The 21,696-nt window shown below is 43.3% G+C and overlaps 1 long non-coding RNA gene across 1 annotated transcript; it reads right to left on the bottom strand.

Moving 5' to 3' along the window:
- Positions 1-11,231: 11,231 nt before the first annotated feature.
- On the bottom strand, positions 11,232-15,226 carry LOC146179717 (uncharacterized). The gene is made up of 3 exons (XR_014700936.1): positions 15,067-15,226; positions 13,178-13,281; positions 11,232-11,397 (listed from the first exon to the last, which is right to left on the bottom strand). It is a non-coding gene; the product is annotated as an uncharacterized LOC146179717 (long non-coding RNA).
- Between the last annotated feature and the right edge of the window lie 6,470 nt (positions 15,227-21,696).

The following is a 21,696-nucleotide window of genomic DNA, read 5'->3' on the forward strand; positions in this document are numbered from 1 at the left end:
TGCTTGGCTTAGCAGAGTTTAATGTCCGAAATCAACACGAGCTAGGGACTGCATAGTGCATAGCTTCAAAAATTTCGACCCCTTGAGAGTTTTGATGTGCACTAATATCGCACAGTGGACGCGAGCCTTGCCTTTCTCCTTTATTGTAAAGCGGCCGCCGCGGCCAGTATATGATCCCGTTTCCTTCACTTGAGCAATCTAGCGTTGCAACTATACGGAGACACTGGGGCGAGCGAAAATCAATAAATGTCCCTTGTTTACATAACATAATCACTTAGCAAGCTCCCCGCCGGGGTGGTGCAGTGGTTACGGCGCTCGACTACTGTCCCCAAGGACGCGGGATCGAATCCCGGCCTCGGCGGCCGCTTTTCGGTGGAGACGAAAAGCAAGGCGCCCGTGTGCTGTGCGATGTCAGTGCACGTTAAAGAACCCCGGGTAGTCTAAATTTCTGGAGCCCTCCACTACGGCGTCTCTGATATTCTGAGTTGCTTTGGGACGTTAAACCCCACAAACCAACAAACCAACCAACTTAGCAAGCTGTAATAGTTTCTCGTGCATAAATGTGCCGATGAAGTTCATTGACCATCTGTGAATTTCAAAGATTTTGTTCTAACTTGAAGTGAAATTAGGGGCATAATCATTTAGCACTGTAGCTCAGAGTTGGGTAGAGACCGCCAAGAGCGGAGAAAGAGTAGGGGACCGACATGCGCATCAGCCCCCGGCCCCAATGTTTTTGTAAGCACTGAATTGCTACAATAGCCTTGAGAAGCATTTGAGGTTTATTCATCCTGGCCGCATATTCGCACCATCACGCTGCTGGCTGTTGATCGCTAGAACGCTTACTTTCTATTTGCCGATATTCGCTGTGTACAGCACCTATTTACAAGACGTATGATGAAATACGTATGATGAGATTGGCAGTAAGGAAAAACAGTCAGACGTTCCACCAGTGACGAAGACGAGGTCCAGAAAGCACTAGAAACTATGAAAAGGGGGAAATCAGCTAGAGAGGATCAGATAACTACAGATTTGCTGAAGTACGGGGGGGATATCGTGCTAGAAAAACTGGCCACCCTGTATACGCAGTGCCTGGTGTCATCGACGGTACCGGAACCATGGAAAAATGCAAACATTATCCTCATTCACAAGAAAGGGGACTCTAAGGACTTTAAAAATTACAGACCAATCAGCTTACTGTCTATTACGTATAACGCATTTACTAAGGTAATCGTTAATAGAATCAGGAAAGCCTTAGACTGCAATCAAGCAAAGGATCAAGCAGGGTTTCGGAAACGGTACTCTACTATCGATCATATCCATACCATCAATCAGGTGATAGAAAAATGATCGGAATATAACCAGCTTTTATACATACCATTCATTGATTACGAAAAAGCATTTGACTCAGTTGAAATCTCGGCGGTGATGCAGGCATTGCGAAATCAGGGGGTAGACGAGCCGTACGTGAAAGTGCTGGAAGATATATATAGTGGCTGCACAGCAACCATAGTTCTGCATAAAGAAAGTAACAAAATTCCCATAAAGAAAGGTGTTAGGCAAGGAGACACAATCTCCCCAGTACTATTCACAGCTTCTTTAGAGGAAGTATTCAGAGACTTGGAATGGGAGCAGTTAGGGATAAAGGTAGATGGAGAATACCTCAGTAATCTGCGATTTGCTGATGACATTGCCTTGCTAAGCAACTCGGGGGATGAACTGCAAATAATGATTGATGACCTAGACAGAAAAAGTAGAAAGGTGGGCTTGAAAATCATTATACAGAAGACTAAGGTAATGTTCAACAGCCTCGGGAAGGAATAGCAGTTTACATTAGGTAGCGAAATACTGGAAGTAGTAGGCGAATATGTCTACTTAGGACAGGTAGTAACCGCAGATCCGGACCATGAAAAGGAAATAACAAGAAGAATAAGATTGGGATGGAGCGCATTTGGCAAGCACTCGCAGATTATGACTAGCAGCTTACCGGTATCGCTCGAGAGGAAAGTATACAACAGTTGCATCTTGCCTGTACTCACCTATGGGGCTGAAACGTGGAGGCTAACCAAGAGAGTTCTACTTAAGTTGAGGACAACCCAGAGGGCTATGGAACGAAAAGTGGTAGGGGTAACATTAAGAGATAGAAAGCGTGCAGAGTGGTTCAGAGATATAACTCAAGTTATCGAGATTCTAGTAGAAATTAAGAAGAAGAAATGGACATGGGCAGGACATGTAGTACGAAGAGAGGATAACCGATGCTCGCTGAGGGTACAAACTGGATTCCAAGGGAAGGAAAGCGTAGCAGGGGGCGGCAGAAAGTTAGGTGGGCGGATGAGATTAAGAAGTTCGCAGGGGTCAAGTGAATGCAGCTAGCACAGAACCGGGTTAAGTGGAGAAATATGGGAGAGGCCTTCGCCCTGCAGTGGGTATAATCAGGCTGACGATGATGATGATGATGAAATACAGAGCCTTGCTTATCTATTCCATTCTACGCAGAGCGCACAGCAAGGCGCAGCGCGCCGCGTTTCATACAGCCCATGCATGCTATAGTGGCGCCATCTCGAGTCGTCGACACGACACACGTCACCCGCGGCCACTCCCTGGGTCCACTACCCATATTCTAGAGCACCATAGCCCAGATGAAGGCGTACTCGTCAATCTTAGCCGTAAGACGATGTCAAAATCTGCAGCGCTTATACTCCTCTTTCTCACCCCTCAGTTTGCGTCTCGTCATATATCTCTCTCTCTCTCTCTCACACACACACACACACACACACACACACACACACACACACACACACACACACACACACACACACACACACACACACACACACACACACACGCACACGCACACGCACACGCACACGCACACACACACACGCGCGCGCGCGGGCGCACGAAAGAACGCGGAGGATAGGCTGAGAGACAATTCACCTGACCAGGGAAGACAGTTGGGCTAGTCGGTGCGTTTTAGTAAATTGCCGCGATATTGCAGCTAGTGTGGAAAAAACAGGAGGAATAAGGTACGAGCTCGTGCAAATTTAGACTACCTTTATTTTTTGCTGACGTTGTAATTCCCGAATGGGTATCTTATTGTCCCGTCGTATACCTTATTTCCATCTGAGGCGTTTCTGAGGCGTTTTTGGTCTGAGGCGTTTTCGGTCTGAGGCGTATCTGAGGCGTTTATTCGGTCTAACTGTTATATGTGAGTGCGGAGCGGATGTTTTCGGAGTGACGACAATGACGGTTGTTTCGTTTCTGGAGTTCTGGTAGAGTTCGCGGCGTTATTTGGACACATGTTAATCGATGCATTGTCTGTCATCGGTAGTTTGTAGGTTTGTACTTGTCATCATGCGTTCGTCGAGTCTTTTCTCGGCCGTTTCTGAAGCTGGACAAGCAGGGAAGCCATCACGCTTTTTCATGGTAAACTTTCGGTCGCAGAAAACACGGCGTCCCTCGGTCGGTACCACGCCCGGTAACTCTCTTTGCGACATTCGAGTTCCGCCGGTTGTACAGAGTGTCTTCCGCTTGAACATATGCTGCATCTGGGCTGTTTGCTTTATCGGAAGATGCGAGCGGGAGGAAATAGGAAATGCGCACGTGGCTCGCATGATAAGGGCCTAGGCCTTTTAGTGTTATCGCGCGCTATATCAATGTCAAGCGCGCGGACCGGCGAGGTGAAATCATGGGCAACTCTCCGAGTGGCAGAAAAAGAAAAACAATGTGGACGGGAACTTCAGTCGGAAATCTATGTCGGCACACAGTGGCGGATGTGATTTCCACTGCCAGATTTTATGTCGCAATTCTGTTTTAGAGCGACGAGCCCTATGCCACCGTATGAATGCGTCGTGTCGGGTTTCGTCCATTGCAGCGGACAGCGCGCAAGAAGGCAATCACCGCTGTTTCCTTGCGCTAACGTCGAGTACGTGACAAAAACTTCATAAACACCTCGGGCTAGCTACCGTTGATAAATGGATAGTGACTTTGGCGGATCATGTTTACCCGTCGCGCTCGGTCTGCTATCTTTGCTACCCTCTGTTCACATATATATAAGCATGTGGATTTGCTTTCTAGGTCACTTCGTTTTCAGTGCGAGTCTCCGCACGTTTGCGATTATCGGGCTGGTCGGACGAGCAGTAATCATCGACGTGATGTTGCGGATAGCTCAACGGAAAAGATATGCACTGCCTTGACATATTTTATGCGGTTCTATCAGTACGTACTGCTGAGATGACCTTCGAGATATTATAGACGATATTTCACAATATTAAGTTTTGAGTGCAATAAAGGTTCGCATCGCGAGTGAAAGTATGTTAAGCGGGAATATCAATGGACCTAATTGTTTAGGTTTGAAACATGTGTAGTGCCGCAGTGCATGGTCCTGGAAATAGTCCCACTCGCTTTCAAGTGGCTTTTAATAGTCCCACTTGGAAGGAAGTGAACTTGCAAATGCAAACTTGATTGTGACTGCTGGAAAGCAAGTGTTCTTCAGAGCAGCATCCACTGAACTGCATGTCGTCACAGCATTAGCATTTTCGATAAACGAAGCAGATGTGGTGTGGTTCTTATAAGTTGGTTTTGGCGGCATACTAAATTGCATTCATATTTTGTTTTATAACTGTGTATTGAAAATTTTACGAAATAAATGCGGTAACTCGGCAAGTACATAGACCCCAGTATAAGAGTCTCATTTCATTATTGGGATATGGAAATAGAAGCTGAAAGTTTTCTGTACTTAGGACAGCTGTAACTATCGGATGGGCCCAATATCAATGTGCACATACACAATTTAGTTCTTCTTTAAAGTCATAGGCCGCACATTAATAGTGCAAGCATAAATCCTGGTGCAATATTTTGGTGCTCTATAATTGCGAGTGGACAAATCACTGTACATCCTTTGTGAAAAGTTTGGAGCTTGCGGGGTTTACCTCTGAGCTGCGCCGTGGCGTGCGTAATGCACTATCAGTTCCGAAGGTGAGATCTTTACTCCTGCTCTTTTCAGTGGCTAAGAGTTCCAGGAATGCTAATAAGCCTAACTACTTGGCTTAGAAGTAGAACCCCTGGACTTAACAATTTTGAAAAGACTGTATATTGAGTTTGCTTAGTTCATCTCTGGTTTAATTGGTGATTTGTGCGTGAACAGTGGGCTTTGTTATAATTTCAAAGACAGCCTCTGGAATTGTCGCAGTTTCTATGCTTCTGTTCAAATGTTCGCACAAGTCATGGTGGCAAACTACAGTCCTCACAAACTGTTTTTTTTTGTACTTTAATGTGCCCAACTTACGGATAGCAAACATGATTAGACCAAATTTTTATTTGAAACGTAACTTCTGTTCAGCCGGTATTTTCAATTTTTTTTATTGTAAAAGCTCGGAAGTGGTCCCTTTTTTGGTACTCTCCCAATTTTGTCATATGGTCCCACTTTAATCCTTTTTCCAAGAGGTTCCTGTTCAATAACCATTTCAGTTGACGGCACTCTAAAATTTTATTTTCCCGCGGGGTTGATATTGTGTTAGTGCGAAGTTATTGTAGTGTGTACGAATGGCTTTTGACAACGTCACAGCTTTTAAAGTCGGGGTACAGGAATGAGACCAAGAAAAACACTGGAGTTATTACAGATGATGGTTTCTGTCATGGTTAACCTTGTGGCGATTTCCAGCTGTACTGGAGCTGGGCGACGAACCCAAATAGAGTGACCTAAACCGCTACAGAGCGAATCCCCCTTGGTCGACGAGCGGAACGTGCAGAGTGCGCGCAGAAGTAATGCTGGACCATTTCCGCAAGTTGAAGTCGCATCCGAGAGGAGAATTTGTTGAGGTTGATAAATATGCAGGAGCGCGGCCCTTTGGAACTTGATTTTGCATAATTTTAATGCAGTAGACATTTTTCAATAGACACATCGATACATTAGCTTAAAAAAAGTGGTGCCTAGTCTTCTGCCTATATACTCTAAAACCGCTAAAAACAACCAAACAATTCCGGAAGTGACGACATTACCGACTAGAACTTCCGGCGAGATGCGACTTTGGGGGGCGGATCGAGTTGCTACACTCGCCGCCTATCCCGGTCGACCAGTGCAATTTGAAATTGTGATCCCACGACAAGGACGCGTGCACAGGAGCGACCAGTGAAAATCGCTATTAGTGCTTACGAGATATAGATTGTGCCAGGTGTAACAAATCACAAGCTGTGCAGGTCGTTGCCCCCCAATGACGTACCTTCTTTTCCATCCTGACGCCCTTAGGTGCTAGGTTCCATGACCAAGTGTTGAAAGTAGCGGCACCCAGAAAAGAAATGAGGACATCATCTTTTGAGGAACTTCGTTTTATGAGTGTTGAAAGCTCGACAAGATTTGCACTTCATGAAACGTCTGGTTTCTAAAGGGAGGGGAAATAATACACAGGGCTAGGCAAACGTTCAAGGAGTGGTTTTTTAATTCAGTATTACAAATTATAATGAGAAAGGCTCATGGATAGTGCCTATCATAATAAGTGGACAAACATCACTGAACAAAATTGTCTTCTTGTGGCTGGGAAATTACCACTTTGTCTAATTTGTACTTCAAGTTGTGGAAGACACTGTATTGTAAAATGTTTCAGCTGTCAGGTTTAAATGAAAAATTGTTTAAAGGGAAACGTTTCTCACTTTTCTCAAGTTTCCACAAAGAAAAGAAAGAATCAAAGGAACGAGAAGTTGATGCAGTGGTGGGATGCTATAGTGGAAAGCTTCATAGTAATTTCAGCCACAAGGTGTTCTTCATTATTCACTGATATTGCAAACACGTAGGTACTACTTTTATATAAGCTACTGTGAGATAGTGCATGGTTAAGCTTGGGCGCTTCAGTAAGCTTAGCTTCTACTTGAGAGGTGAAAAAAAATGCAGTCCACATCCACTATGAATACAATAATGCTTGGTTTGGTTTGGTTTGTGGGGTTTAACGTCCCAAAGCAACTCAGGCTATGAGAGACGCCGTAGTGGAGGACTCCGGAAATTTCGACCACCTGGGGTTCTTTAACGTGCACTGACATCGCACAGCACACGGGCGCTTTGCTTTTCGCCTCCATCGAAAAGCGGCCGCCGAGGCCGGGATTCGATCCCGCGTCCTTGGGAACAGTAGTCGAGCGCCGTAACCACTGCGCCACCCCGGCGGGGTAAATACAATAATGCGTAGTGATGAAAGAGGACAGTTTCCTGAATTATGAAAATTTTACCACCATAATTTGAAAAAAAAAAAAAGAAACCACACGCGTCATATGTTTCTGCTCAATATATCTGATGAATAAAAAGAGTCTTGCTCAAACGTTTCAACTGTAAAACACCATCATTTCCCAAGAGTAGAGTGCCAAGGATCACCCCTTGGTATTCAATATATCTGTCATCATTCTAAAGAACTCCAGTTACCTGTTCAGTGCATTACAGGCCATTGCGATACCAATTGCACCGGCTGAGATTTAATCCTCAAATGTTATCAAGTTATGTTTAATCATGCCGCTCGGCGGGCACTTAATAAAGTCAATTTGGTAGGGTGCCCATTTGTTTCTTGAAAACTACTCGAGTTTATAAAACGTGCTTTTCACGTTACCATCATTTTCATTGGAAGCAGAACTTCAATCCGCCTGTAGCATGGTCATAATTGTATTGTAAAAGTTTTTAATTGTGGTCATAATTGTATTGTATAAGTTTTTGGAGATATTCTTTATCACAAACTGGTTAAGACATCTTGAAAAAGCTCTCAAAACCATCACAGGAGCTCTGTGTGCGAGCATGTCTAAGAAATATGGTTATGCTACTTATTTTACAGTGTGCAAAAAGAATGGAGTACGTTCAGTAGAGACGGGGCATCTCTTTACGTATCGCCATCCTTAGTCGTTTCCACACTGTTGCCTGGCCACTAGCACAGAAGCGCGAAAGTCAGGTAAGAAATATTGCCACGAGACATGGTGGGAGGCGTCAGCTGAAGTTTATTCAAAGCAGAAATACGGTTTATAAGAACTTTTCAGGAGCGCGTGTTTCTTTCCTCATGTCTTTTGTTATTCAGCGTGCCAATGTAAGCAATCACGAAACCGTGATGCACGTGTATGATGAGACCTCTTTGCTCTTGAGGGATGTGGATAGGGCACTTATATACTAAGCTCATGCTTTTTCAATACAAGATACCGCTATGATCTTCACGACAGAAAAGGTTTTATCATCGTTGCAAAGGCTCTGAGAGATGTGTCGCTTGTTCACTGAGCTTTAGCTGACAGAGTTTCAAGCCACAAGAAGAAAAGTGTGCTACATGGATTGTTGGTTAGAAGATCACCGTGGTTTATGTGATTTCTCTTTCTTGTTGCTATCGGATGTCAGCAGTACGAACTATCCATACTATTGGTAGTTCTTAAAACAATTGATAATGCAAAAATACTGTCGATATTATTGTCTTTAACACTATTGTATAATATTGATATTGTATATTAGTAGTAACATTAGTGCAGTGTAATTATCTTGTATTTGACCAACGATATTGCGAAAACATTTGCGCTAAATGACAACCAGCAATACTTGGTTCACGCACGTTATGGAGAACGTTTTTGGCAAAGTAAATAATTTACGTCTGCATTTAAAGCCCCGAAATATGTTCATCAACACTTTCATACTAAAAAGCAGCCATTTGTACTGCACTGAAAAGCTTGGTCATATTTCCATTTTTAAATACCAAAATGCAATAAACATTCCTAACAATATATTTCTGCACAATTGTAGTGGCTTCCTTTCAATTGCATCTGAACAGTTCAGTTTAGTTATCATGGGTCAGCCAAAAATGTTGGGGCTAGGGGAAAAAAGCATGTTCACATATGAAACGTTTTATCCGATCACTACGAATTCGCTTTCTGCTTATATCGACGTTTCACCCATATTTCTATAATAATATTAATATTAATTGGTTTATAGGAACGGAAAGGCGCAGTATCTGTCACACGTACTCTGTGGACACCTAAACCGCGCCGTAAGGGATGGGAGGAAAGTGGAAAGAGAGAAAGGGGAGCCATAGTGGAGTGCTACGAAGTAATTTAGACCCCCTGAGGATCTTCAACGCGCGCTGACATCGCACAGCACATGGACGCCACTTCGTTTCGCCTCCATCGATACGCAGCCGCCTTGGTCGGGTTCGAACCCGGATAATCCGGCACAGTAGTGGGCGTCTTACCACTCTACCACCACGGCGGGAGATCTATCACCATAAGAAAAAAACCTGTACGTGATACATCATTCATCCTCTTCTGTAAATATATTCTGCCGTTAAATATTATGAAAAAAGTTTAGAAATCGCAAGCGATTTATAAATGTCATAGAATCTTCAAACCTGCGTGGAACTCTATGCCTTGCGAATAAGCCTTATTTAGGTGGTCCTAACTACTTCTGCAACAAAATTATACATTATGTTTTTTATTGACTTCGAAAGCTGAAGTAGACGACAATAGGTGGAAAATGTTTAAAAAAATTTAAAAGTGGAGTTTTTCTTAATTGTTTTCAGAAATTATTAGTGGTCGCTGTTTTCTTGAAATTAGCGCTATCGTACCTCTGTATTGAAACGTTATATAAATATGAGCTTTAACACTTTGATAGCTTAGTATGCTGAAAACATTGTTTCGAATTATTGCTGTTCTGTGTGCGAACCATTTTAAGACAAAGGCCTGGAAGGTAGTTAAAATTTCGTTTTCTGAGCCGATTTTGAGAAATATTATAAGAACACCTGAACAACTCAGAAAAGTGAAAATTTACTGAATAAAAATAACGCCATGCATGTATTTAGTCAGACACATTTTCAATTTCCATTTTTTTCTTTGTTTGATTATTTGGTCATTTTATTTTCTTGTTAAAAACGGAAGTACAGCTGAGTGCAATGCTGCACAAAGAGGAAGCGAAATGCATGAACATTGTCTTTGAAGGAGTCGCCAGTACATATGCAGTTTTTTAATTTGAGGTAGGTGTACAAAATATCAAAGCATGAGTTTTAATTGTTCAGAAATAAAAAAAGTGCACAAGTCCAGGAAATGGTTTCGGGAACGCAGGTTTTGGAGAGAACTTGGCTTCATCATCAATGGTGATTGCTGACTAGTTGGTGACAAGAGGGGCCTTTTAAACCTTTGACTGGTCCATAGATGACGTTTCAAGAAGGCGTCACTGTCATTTGAGCCACACATGTTGGGTAATGGGGAAGTCAGTGCTTATCGTTATTGCTCATTGTTTGGCAGGCTGCCGTTCTCTGTAGTCTGACCTCATCATGCAGCATGGTAGTGGGCGCAGTAGTCCAGTACATGCTTCCAAACATCTTCAACTTCCTTGTTGTCTCTTGTTTGATGGAATGAGTGTGGCAATTTACCTTCGGGTGAAATGCAAACACTTGGGTGTGCTTGGGGACATAACCACTGGCCTTTGCCTAGCAGGCAAATGTTAATGCATTTGCTTTATTTGTGAACTCGTTCGTGAAAATACTTGAGGCCTAATAAGGCAATAGACATTTTAAGTTGTACACGTTCCAGTTTATCAGCACTGCTCAATAGAAGACTACAATAATAACTAATTCTACACCAAATTTCGATAACTCGAACTAAAACGGGGTGGGGGTGAAGGAAGGGACTTCCTTGAACTTGAATCGCTTGGAACAGCGGTGCCCACGCACATCAGGCGTGCGCACTATGACAGGTGCAACAACAATTTGAGGCCCCCTTGCCGAATTATAGCCCAGTAATTAATTCAGCTTCGCTTCTCTTATCATCAGCCCAAGCAGAAAAAGAGCTTAGCAAAAGATTAGGCCGACCTCTCTCGCCTACTACGAAGTGCCCAGCTCGACTTTGGCACCCGAGTCAGGGCCGACGTCGGCAATCAACTACGAACCGACCTCTGGCCCGACGTGACCGTGCAACTGCCGCACGTAGGCCGGCCACCTGCGAGCGCTACTGAGTGGTCGGCTGCTTGTCCGCCTAAGCTATTCTGCTGACAACAGGCTGTACGTCGGCAGGTTCCTTCCCGACGCCGGTTAGTGGCCGGCAGGCGGCTGAAACTACGGCATAGCGTCAGCCATCGCCCCTCGAGCAGGTATTCTTGCCATGCATTAAATATACCGGGCCCATGTATATATAACAGGGAAGCGCATGCAAATGCATCAAGAAAAGCAGTAGCTTTTCTGATGCCACAAAAAAACAAGCAGCTGCAGCATTTTGTAAATAATATATTTTCAAAAGCGTTGACAAAAATCTCGCATTTCGTTTTTTAATGAACGTGGGTATATAACTCACTAGAACCCATGTGCCATATTTGGAAGAGGGGCTTGAGGTTTGGTCTTCTTTTTGCAGCCTGTCGATCATTCGATGTCTGTGACTGATCTGATCTGTGGAGGTTTCCATTTTTGTCGGCTGCACGAAGAGAAGTTATTTTTTAAATAAACAGTTAATTTCGCTTAGACATACACTCCAGGTAATGATAGCTTTGAAAGGAAGATTAAATGTAGTCTTTGCTCACTGCCAGCAACTGTGGCAAGCTTTAAAAGAGTGACAAAATTTGACTAGCGCTGCATTTGCCTCAATCACGTCAATATATTTTATGCGCCTCACTTTCATGCGACCCGACTAAAAACGCGTTAGCGCATAGCCACAAAAGATAATCAGAATCCGTGAATCCGCGAGAGAGGCGCGGGTACTTCGTTTTGCTACCGTCCGGATGTTACAATTCGCAACCGCAGCGCACTCTAACCTTACCTTCCCGACGCGATTTCTTGCATGCTTATTCTGCACTTTATTAATTTTAGCAAAACCAGCTGTCCGCGCTACTGTAAAAGGTGGCTCATTTATTGATTACGGTTTTGTGTAACTGTTTGTACGTCTATGCGCGTTTAATGGGTTCTGAAGCGGCAGAACGAACGGTTCCCGCTATATTTACAATATGAAACCTACAATAAGTTTATTCCGCAGAAAAGACGTTAAGTTTCTCAACCGGTTGTGCAACGTTCAGAGAAAAACGTCTCAATATATAACGATAAGTCATGTGCTTTATCTTCATTATTAAACAACCCTGACTCTATTTTAAAATAATCTTATCTGTTAAGACGGCTACCTATAGAGCGCCCAACTCGCAGAAGATTATATACCCCGTTAAAACTTTTAAAGCTGGCAGAACGTATTTGCATATCTCATGAGCATGTGAGGAGCAGAAAATAAACAGCACGAAAAGAATACAACTGCTTGTCCAGAAAGGAAGCGCGCATAGCACAATCAATCACACGCCAGTGTGAAACGGCTCATTCTGTGTGTACTGCATATACATTCGAACGTCATCAAAATGAACGCGCTCGAGCACTTACCTTGGGAGCACGCCGCCTCACTCAATTATCAATTTTCACGCATCGACATCATTAAAGCAGCAAAAAAGAAAAACACTTGACAAATTTTGTACTCAGCCCGTGCACAGAGTTTCGGCTTGGCAGCAACGATGACGCTTGTACAGCTTCTAATCGCTCCTATGGTGAGGGGCGCTACAATATTTGTATCAGTGATAGCATTTTGCATTTAACTGATTGATCAGGTGTCCAATTGATGCGAGTCGGATAATTTTTGGCGCCCAGTTTAACATCGAGTTTCCCGAACAAAATTGGTGGTAATAGCTGTCCGCCAAGTGCCTCGCCATAAAGAAGTTAAAGGCTAGCGTTGTGGTGTAGAGGAGACAGGACCTGACTTCAACAAAACAAGCTTAGACTGTCGCAGCCCGTCTCCAGATCGGCTGAAATCAGCTTCCTTCGCGATAAGCGCACAATGTGCACACAGCAAATATTAAAAATGCATATATTATAGTAACAATAAGGTGCGCATATGCCTCAAAACAATACACAATTAGCTGCAGTACATTGTCATAACGAACAAAATCAGTGCTAATTTCTCTAAACTGATTGATATACATATCTAAGTGCACTTCCATATGTAGGAGTGAAAGACGACCGTTTTGGAATAAAGGAGACGGTCCTCACACTGTTGCGAAACGAGCTACTTCCACTGCCGCACCTGGTTTCTAAATCGGCTCAGACGTCTTCCTGCGCTGTCAGATTAATGGCGCGCGCTTCGATTATTATAAAGCCACTACAGTTCGGCTTCCGAAAGCACGTGTAAACTGAATCGGCTCTACTGACGCAAAAAGAATACATACCTAATGGATTTGAAGAAAAGAGTTTCACTTTGGGTATCTTCGTCGATATTTATGACGATACTTTAATGCATAAACTGGCAGATGACGGATTCCATGGGATTCCTCTGGAATTAATAAATTCGTATTTACAGCAAAGGAAACAGTCCGTCGTTATAAAACGTGAGAATTCAGCATTCCTTCCTGTGTGAGCAGAGGTTCCGCAGGCCATATACTACGGCCGATCTTTTGTATACAAAAATAATATCACAACTATTAGTGATCATGCATACTTTGTTATTTATGCGGATGATACCAGTATGTCTTTTCATGATAAGGAGATTCATGAAATTAAAAATTTAGCCAACGTAACCCTTAATAGGCTGCTTCATTAGAGCACAGTAAATTCACTACAAATAAATGTAGGAAAAACAAAAGCATATTATTCGCACCGTTACAGAAGCAAAGAAGCTGTCATTTAGACATGTAGGTTAGCACCTCTTAAATAGAGCGTGTGAAAGAATCCAAAACATTACGAGTTGTTGTTTCCGAACATTTAACCTGGGACGCTCACATTGACCTAGTCGCAAAGAAGTTGGCGAGGGCCTTTGGAATGATTTGTAGCCTGCGTCAGGTGCTCCCAAAAAAACTAAATATTCTTCTCTACAATGCCTTATTAAACCCGCGTATAAATTATTGTAACCTGGTATGAGGGACAACGTCACAGACGAACATTCACAGATTACATTTAATACAGAAAAAAGCTTTTCGTCATATTTCCAATGTGTCCTTCGATGCTCACACTCGGGATTTGTTACTGGCATTCAATTTGCTTCCTGCTACACACCTCTACACTTTTAACTTCTTGGCAAAATACTAAAGCAGTCTAGAACATTACAATAAGTACTTTATTCAGATCTGAAATCTAAAACAGTGCAACTGCCATACATAATGAGGCAAAGAGAAGTGCGGCAATTGCCATTTTGTAGCACTAGTAAAAGCATTAATAGGTTACAATACCGTGTGCATTATTTGTTATTTTGGAAAGTAAAAATGAAAATTTTGAAATTATGTATAGACACAGTTTGAGGGAATATTTGATGTCGAACAATGGTCTCGAGATGAGTTCTGTTCTTAGTGCAAAGTGCTTTTTTGGAGCATGGAGCATTTGAATTAACCTGCTTAAAATAACTGTGCACACAATTCAATGTAATTGTTAATATTGACAATGTTCTGTTCTTTTGGCTTTCTGTTGAGTTTGCTTTCGTATATGGGAATATTTATTTGAGATATTGCTTATGATAATGGTTCCTTTATTGTTGTTGTGAAGTGCAATTTATATCTACGTGTGCTGAAATATGGAAGTATTTCTGTGTTTACCGTGGACAAAAAAATCCACGCTGCCGAATGAAAAATTGGCAAGAACCTCGTCGAGCTTCACTTTTAGCAGCTTTTTTGTTCTTGCCCTGACATTTGTTTTGTACACCGTGGAAGATTGCTAAATAAAGATTGATTTGATTTGATAACAAATTGCAGATAGTAAATGCATAACCGCTCCAAAAACCGTACAATATTAGTTGCACTTTATTATCGTATCGAACAAAACCTGCGCTAATTGGACTTAACTGATCGTTAATGAGCGTCCCTTCATATGAAAAAGTGAAAGGCGAGCATTTTGGGGCTGAGGAGGCGAAGGACTTCAGACTGCAGCGAAACGAGCTAAATATACCGATGCAGCTTTGCTTCCAAATCGGCTTAGCACATCATCCTATGCGATCAGGGCACACGCCAATTATAAAAAAATAGAGCAGCAACATACGCATAAGCTTTAAAACAATACATTATTGGTTGCTGTATAATATCGTATCGAGCGAAAAGCTCCTCTGATCAAGATACAAACATCATGCACTTACGCATGTTTTGCTGAAGTTCGTCGGGAAGAATACGAACAGAGAGGCTGCGATCATCAGCGACGTATATGTGCTGTTTTTTCAAACGCTCACTGCTGGAAAGTATTGAGACAGATTGAGTATTTGCGAAAAGAAAGCGGACGAAGCCAAACCAGGCAGTCGGCACCGCGCGCACACGGAGCTGGCCGCGGAGCGTCCTGTGTATTTCCCCGCTATTTGCACACGTGACCTAAACGAGAAAAGAACCGACAAAGCGACAAGACTGATATCTGCAGCGTTCTCTAACTGAGCAGTGCGTGCGATTTTTTTTTTTCACTATTTCCTCTTCGGCTTTCCGCCGCACCGGTGTTCTTTCCGCTTTGGCGTAGCTGAAGGAGAGAAAAAGAAATGCACTTGTTGGGGTAACGGGTTCCGCGCAACGAGTAACTGTTTAGGAATTTTCTTTTTCTTTCACGATTTTCCGTGCCGCAGCACGATATGTCTCTCTCTCCGTTCACTTCCTTTTCTCAAGTCGAGGTAGTTTATATATCTTTTTTTTTTTCTTGCGGTTTCTGCAGAGCCCTCGTCTTGACACTGCTCGTGGAATAGCTAGGTTTAAGAACATCGTTTTCAGCGGGTATGATCCTCTACAAGAAAAAAAATACGGCTTGGCTAAGTGAATGGGAAGATTCTTTAAGCCGAATATATTCCACAAAGCAAGTGTGGAGCAGTACAACACCTTCAGCTTCATTTAGCCAACATGTTCCTAAGACGTACAGTCTTTGTTCGAAGTGTAGAACCCAGGGGGTCTGCTTCTGAGCTGTGTAGTGGTGCTGATTTAGCAATAGTGGAGGTTGTTCCCATTGGAGAGCGTAGTACGAAAAATCTTCTTACCATCAATAGATTCAGAACACTAGAAATGCATTACATGCCGCACGAAGAGGTTCGTTAGCAGACCCCCTGGACTCTACACGTTTGACAAAAACTGTACGTATATATGACATTAGTGCTTCCGCACAAATTACAAAGTCCATGCGGAGTTATACTTCTCAGAAGAGCATGTGGGTAACTTAGAGCACCTCGGGCTAGCATATCGATCGCAAAGCTCATGTCCGTTTTTACGTTTCGTTTCCATCATAAAGAACCAGCGACCTCGAGCTCAACTGACAAATACCAATTGAACTACACATTAACTGCTGCAATCTTCTCAGAAAAATATTTTGTCCATTTTTTCTAGAGATGAACCAAAAGCCGCAATGGGTCGCGGGGCAAAGTTCACTGGATCCGGATGAAAGCTCATAAAAGCTCACCGCCTCAGCTCTTGACATGATGAATAAACAGCGCTACAGCCTAGGACGAAGATCAAGAAACAAACAGGACGGTCACTGACTCGCAACTGAAGTTTATAGAAAAAACACAGTTTAAATATACAAGCCAAGCCGCACTAAACGACTCATAAAAAAAACCAAGTCATAGTGACCCAGCACTCATACCACGTACAAGAAACCCAAACTCATTATCTGTTAAAGAGATTGACGGTTCACTATCACATTTTTCACTTAATCGCATAATATTCCTGGCCTCAATGATTTCCCGGTTAATCTGTGCCGGATGGGTGTCCAAAATACCTATCTCTGTTAGAAAAGGATGGCAGCCATCACACCCCTTACAATGCGCCACCAGATTAGAGTCTCTACCAATCTCTAATGATCTCTCGTGCGCTTCTAACCGAACAGATTGGTAAGGCTCTAATCTGGTCGCGCATTTTTTTTTAACGCCAATCCGGCACAGATTATCCGCGAAATCATTGAGGCCAGGCATATCATGCGATTAGGGGAAAATGTGTTACTGAACCGTCACTCGCTTTACCAGATAATAAGGTTGGGTTTCTTGAACGTGATATATGTGCTGGGTCATCATGACTTGGTTTTTTGTTTATTGTGTGGTTTAGTGCGGCATGGCTTGAATATTTATACTGCGTCTTTTTTTTTATTTAACTTCAGTTGCGAGTGAGCGCCCGTCCTGTTTTTTTCTTGATCATTGTCCTAGTCTGTAACGCTGTTTATTCATCATGTCACCGTACCAACTCGCTCAGATGTCTCTTCTATTTCAGTTCTTGACCCCGTCGGAAGGTCAGAGTTTAAGGTGGATAGGGCTCGAAGGCAATAACAAGAGTAATAAAATCAGTCAATCAATAAATTTTATTTGCCAGAAAACTCCGGATGGTCACCCTGGACTAAAAGCTGCGCATACAGCTTGACAAAGGCCCAGGGGACCAATACATGGCCGTTGCGAATATAAAAAAGAAATATGAAAGGTACACCGAGTAGCATAACACGTTACAATCGCTTGCAATAAACAAAAGAGAAATGAACAACACACTTGCTGCATATTTAGAATATCAACGTTATCCTATAATACATACTAAAATTATAACATCAGCACTTAAACATCATATATCGTATTATGACACGTAACATAACATCACATGGCAAGGTGAGAAAAAAAACGCAGAAAACAGTAATGCTCGTAATTAGGAGGTTACATTGACATTTCGAAATAATGAGTTTCCAGCTTCATGGAACTAAAAACGGTGGTGCGCTTATATTTGTTTTGTCTATATGGTAAAATACGAGCCGGCGATTTCAGTTTAAAGTTTGTTCTGAAATGAGGTCTTTCCATTACACCAGTGCTCAGGGTGTTAACATTCGTATTTCTGCAGTACATGGATCCGAGATTTTCCAGGCACGTTTAAAGCACTAGATGTAGAAAATACTTTTACCGGTAGTAAGGTTAACGAATTGACTGTTAGCGTCTAACCCTCAAAGCTGAGCGATGTCCTCGGTTTACCGTAGGTCTGCTTAGTGTTAGGTTATTCGTAAAGTTTATGACGAGGTTGTTTCAATGAAGAGGTTACCAGTTAATCGTAACAAAAATAGAAAAATTACATTCGTAGGTTTACAGCAGTTTACTTCACGTCTTAGGGTCTTCATGTTATGCGTGTGTCACCGAAAATCTCTTACAGCACGAGGGAGATCGGAGCAACGAATGTCTTCCATTTAGGGTTCGGCTCACGCCTCTGTCCCACGTCTATGGGCAAGACAGGATAGAAGAGCGCCTCGCAGATCCTAGACACGACCATTGCTGTCCACTACGTCTACTAAATTCAGTCAATAAATATATTTTGCCTCCTCCTCCTCCTCTAACTTTACAAGAATGCGCGCCGAAGCGGCATAAAAGGCAAGAGGAGTACCGTTGGTGCATTGTTCCCCAGGCTACGCTGTACAAACATCAGCCTTCTAGTTGCAAACCAGTATAAACGCAAAGGCCGCCCAACGTAATCTATGTGACCCACAACCCGGATATCCAATGAGTGCACAGCAAAGGGAAGAATCACAGCAGAGGAATGGATGAACCCAAATCGGCGCCACCACCACTAGTACACTGACTTTGCAAGGAAAGTACACATTAAAAGAAAACACGTAATAAAGCCATGCAGGGTAATGTCATCAGCGCCGCCCAATAAACACAAAAGGCCATATTAATGGATGTGTGAAAGTTGGCATCCGTGTGCATCATCATCGTCATCAACATCATCATCATCATCAGCCTGACTATACCCACTGCAGGACAAAGGCCTCTCCCATGTTCCTCCAGTTAACACGGTCCTGCGCTAGCATACACTTGACGCCTGCGATCTTAACCTCATCCGCCTACCCACGGCCGGTCTCGAGGGAGAGAGCGCTTCTCTTCTCTTACGGCCTCTCCAATGGGATCTGTTTCCACCGCCCGCCGCACCTCGGTGGGGTCGCCACTGCCCCACTGCTGCTAAAGTCCCTTGATAATTGGAAAGTAGCGACTTTCTGTGAACTATGCCGCCGCGCCGCGCACCCTCGCCGATTCTCCTCTCTCACCTCTCCCATCGGACGGTGATTGGCTCCGCGGGCGGTCTTCGAGAAAAGCGCGCGATAAGTTCGCTCTTTTTGTGTTTTTATTTTTCGTCGGCGACATTTTTTGGGCAGCCGCCGCTGCTACGACCGAGCTCCTTGACGTTGCGGGCTTGCCCTTCGCGTTATTCGCGCTCCTTTAGTGCAGCACTACGCCCAGTTGCTGCGCATTTCAGTGCCAGAGTGAAAAAGGCTTTGTTCTTTTCGCGATTCTGAGCGTTAAGAAAGACACAGAAGAAAAACGTGGCTGCACAATATCGGCCGCAAGAACTTTACGCCGACGAAGACTGCCCATCTCTGCGGGGTTCAAGCGACTGTGTATACTGATACTGCATGCAAGCGCATCACTAATCTGCCAATCTCACTTAATTCACTGATCATTTTGCGTCGTTATGCGTGTTATTGTTTTCACTTCATGGTTCCGCTCAACGTGCTATAATAGCGACGGCTGATGCATACAATGCGCATACATTCGCATACAATACCCACTTTAGTTTCTGAACCTAGTTCTCGCTTTTCAACGATAGCGCGTGCAATGAGGGAGATTATTAAGCATTAATAGGCTTATGTCGCAGGAAAGCGTGTAGAGAACTCGTCCACAGAACGTGTCCGCAAAACTATATATAAGCACATCAAACATTTCTCTTTAAACCCTTAAAATTTGACCTTGTCCGTATCTGGCGAAAATTGGTGTCTAATTTAACTTGAATATGGCGAATTCAGTAGTTACGTCCAAATTTCGGGACCTCCCACAAAATGCAGCCCCAGGAACTCTCTGAATTTGACCTCATCCGAATGTGGCCAAAATCGATGTCTAACTTATAATTTGGGTATGGCGAATTCAGTGAAGTCGAATCCAAATTTCGGTGGTCGAGAGGGCTTTGGGGTGCGGACGCTTTCCTTGGATGACGGGAAATCGGTGCTTGGATCTTTGGCTCTCGATTTCGGCTCGACACCACCTCAATGTCGCCGACAGCGGGACCAAAAGGCGTTTCATGCTTAATAGAAAAAAGTTCATATTCGTTTTAAAGTCGCCGTGCAAATTCTCAACTACAAAATCGATTAAGCCGTTGCATGTGCACTGCGCGGTGCCAAGCTCCTGAACGTTAATGAAAATTTTTTGGACGGCCATCAAAGCAAATATCCCAGCTTGTTCCCAGCAAACATCCCTCTACTAAAACTCCACTCGTGAGCAACTTCATAAACTGTACTTCCGCGAAAATTAGTTCGAGGTGAATCTAAATTTAACTAACAATTGCTATGCTGAAAATATTCTGGAATGTTCAAATATATTGTAAATATTAAGCTTCATATACTATGCCGTGTTGAGACAGACGGTATGGAAAAGTCAAAAGGATTGTGAGATGTATGCAGCAAGTGGTTTTGTTCGTGCCGCAAGCGCACTTTATTGGCCCTTTCATTGCGCGTACGAGACGCTAACTTATGTGGCTCGTGGTAGTTAAACGTGTCGCGTATCTTACTCGTGATTTTATTCAATAACAGAGTGTGGAAAAAGCGCGAACTTAAGAGCGCGCGCATGGGCCAGCCAACTGCCCGGACGGCGAGAGAGCGCTGCCCAAAAAAGCGTGCCGTGTGCAGTGCGCGCAGCCGGCGGGCGAGGATATTCGAGGAGGAAAACGCCGGAGTGGAGGAGAGTGTCGCTACTTTCAAATTATTGAGGGGTTTTAACTGCTGCTCCTCCCTACAGCCGTTCACGCGCAAGGGAAACGCGCGTTCGCTCTTAGCTTCGCCGGCGTCAGTTGCAACCGGCAGGTCCTGACATTTCGTCCCTTATAGTTTATACAAAGACCGTAATCAGCATCGAGCATTTATCGTGTACGAGGAATAAAATACAGTCAACAATCCGCTCACGCGCGCGCTCCTTTGTCAGTGCGGCCGTCCACGGTCGAATGAAGCTTCGGGTACACTTCAACAATTTTTACTCCTAAGTTTGGTACAAAAATAAATTTGCCAGGCTATGCAATGTGCCTTTGAATGTTTTAAGCAGGTGTAGCGCGACCTGACGTGAGTGCATGGTGGACTGTTCGGTGGAGATTCTGTCAACCGCTACCGTTTTCGTTTAGATCAGAAGAGGTACCGGCAAAAATTCATGGCGCGTCTCAGATTCAGAGTAAAGAACAAACATTTATTCATATAGCAAAAATTTCACTTGTCTAGTGGAGTGGGCTGTTCAAGCTTCGCTCAAAACATATCAGTCGATGAAAGACCGAAGATGTATATGTAGTCTCGCGACTACTTTTAATCAAGGAAATGGGCATAAACAGTTAAGCAGAATCGAAAAGAGCGGCAAACAATAAAAAATTGTCCTTCAAAGTTACAGATTGCACTATATGTTCATCAATCCATCAAAATGCGACCTGCGTCTAGAAAATTCAGTCTCAAAATCTTTCTGCACGGCTTGTGCACATAAGAAGTTGGCCTCTCGGTCTTCTCTGTCAGTTTCCTAGTATGATTAATTGAGAAGAAGAATTCTGAGAAATGTTTCAAATATCAAGAAGCGGACCTAATAACATAGCTGTTGTCAATTCCTTTCGGACAACTCAGTGTTGAATTCTGAAATGCTGACTGAATCAGGATCTTAAGTACTTTGAGAACATTTTTGTGTATAGTAGGTGCAATGCAGCTTTTTCGAAAAAAAAAAAAAGAAGCTTGTCCAATAGGGCAACAAGCTCTGGTTTCGGATAAT

This window comes from Amblyomma maculatum, chromosome 9 (genome assembly GCF_055883805.1).
Source record: "Amblyomma maculatum isolate TAMU_Amacu chromosome 9, ASM5588380v1, whole genome shotgun sequence".
NCBI classification, from domain to species: Eukaryota; Metazoa; Arthropoda; class Arachnida; order Ixodida; family Ixodidae; genus Amblyomma; species Amblyomma maculatum.